Below are 2,099 nucleotides of genomic sequence, written 5' to 3'. Positions count from 1 at the left end.
TAATTCTCCACAGCATTGGCACACATCGTCCACTTTCTTCTCCTCATTGTTGTGCAGCTCTTCAAGTAACAAATGGGAAACCGAAATATTATCTTCCTCCTCCTCTCTCAGTTTTTGTTCAGATTTGTATGTAATTGGGGTGTGGATTGATCACATCGTTCGTTCGCAGGATATTTATACAAAGCCCGACGAAGTAGTTAGTTAGTGGTGGAGAACAGCAGCAGCAGCAGCATCATGGAGGTCCAATTCCACCCCAACAACCACACAGATAGATCTTCTTCCTCTAATAATAATTAACACAATTACGGTTGAGGTGAGAGTAAGTAAGAGTTTGGGAGCGAGAGAGACCGTCCGGGTGGCAAATGTATGTTCGTAATAACAGTGATTCTATCGGGAATATAAAAGATTACGTTTTTTGATACCCTCTCGGACATGCGAGAGAGCAGAGGGAAGGATACAAGTCGGAATAGGAGGCAACAATGGTATGTATACCGAAACCCTTATTGTATCGCTGATGATGATGATGTATTGGGTCATATTAAACTATTATTAACAAGTAGTTTATGGGAGAAAAACACGAAAAAGTGGAGGATGTGAGTGAATAAAGGTTTTCGTTTTTTGGGTCTAGTATACAAATTAATGGGCCAATGTAGCAAAAATGTAATTACAATCCCATTCATCGGACGAGAGGACCATAACCAGACGACGAGGGAGAAAGCACAAGGAAATAAAGAACCCAAACCACCGCTACCACGAACCGCATTTATTTCGACTTTCATTGGAGAACAATACGCTACCAGAGAGGAGAGAGATCCAATCAAGCTACCGGTCTCGTAATTGGAGTCACCATTCCACTCTTATTGAATTACGCCACACAGTACAAACGAGAAATCAAGGAAGGTTTCTCCTCAAAAGAATGAGACCACCTCAAATTTTCAGGTTCCCCACATCAGTTATTTATCGGGACTCATTTTTTTTACTAACAATGTAAGTAATACAAACCCATTTGTAAAAATTTACTCGAAATTTTTTGTATTTACTCAAAATTTACTCAAAATGTCAGTTAATCACAAAATTTATTTTAAAATGTGGCAATTAAGTTTTAAAATTTGTATTCATCGTCACTAAAACGGTCCGTCCCAGAAGTCCTACCAGGTTTGAAGGACGTATTACGCCCATGCTGCTGCTGATGATCAATTAGTCGTCTTTTTGTTGTTCCGGTGTTGATTACGATGAATAACACTTTTACGCAATATGTTATTTTTTCCCTGCGTACGTAATGCTCCGTCATTATTTTCAATGTCTGGCCTAAAATTAGCACAAGCAGAGTAATCCAAGACAACGACAACACATTGTTGTTGCTCAATAATTGCGGTAATGATTATTTAATTTGTTCCTGAAATATAGTCCAGTGGCAGAAATAAAATAAAATAATCCAATTATTTTCGTAATTTGTTCCAAACAAGTGAGGACAAATAATGGGCCACCCACCCATCCACCCGTACAGCACGGATTTATTACAACAATACGCCATACGTAGCATACGCCATAGTGGGCTAATAATAAAAAAGTGCATATTATTATTTCACACAGATCTCATTTCCTCTCTGGAATGAGTTTTGTTTGTGCAATTCATTTTTATCATTCACTATTTGCCTGATCCCCTCATTATTATAATAACTTCATTTTCATTTCATTGCATTGTCCAATAATAAAAAGAAGTAGCTTTTCACGACGGCCAAGAAGGTGATGCATTGAGTCTTCAAATGCATGTGTACTAAAACGCATGTGGAGAGAGAGGAACTTCACTTAATTTAACGTTTGAAAAGTGGTTGCTACAATAAAACAAAATGCATCGTCGTCGTTGATCATTAATTACATGATGATATTAAAAATTAGACATTGTTGAATGAAATCATTACGCAATAACTTTGTGTAGAAGTGGATAAAACAAAATTACTATTACTCACTAATAATTCGCTCTCTCACTTTTCAGCCGAGTAATGAGCAAGGATTAAATTACTAAATAAATTAAAGTAAAAGATTTCATTTTATGGATTGGGCAGACATCAACCTCATTATTATACTTTGTGAGTGGT

General features: G+C 37.0%; 1 long non-coding RNA gene across 1 annotated transcript; it reads left to right on the top strand.

Moving 5' to 3' along the window:
- The first annotated feature begins 205 nt into the window (after positions 1-205).
- On the top strand, positions 206-1,439 carry LOC118438393. The gene is made up of 2 exons (XR_004836748.1): positions 206-482; positions 629-1,439. It is a non-coding gene; the product is annotated as an uncharacterized LOC118438393 (long non-coding RNA).
- The last annotated feature ends 660 nt before the right edge of the window (positions 1,440-2,099 follow it).

Source organism: Folsomia candida, unplaced genomic scaffold, assembly GCF_002217175.1.
Source record: "Folsomia candida strain VU population unplaced genomic scaffold, ASM221717v1 Fcan01_Sc020, whole genome shotgun sequence".
Lineage (NCBI taxonomy): Eukaryota > Metazoa > Arthropoda > Collembola > Entomobryomorpha > Isotomidae > Folsomia > Folsomia candida.
This window is presented reverse-complemented; position numbering and strand designations above follow the sequence as displayed.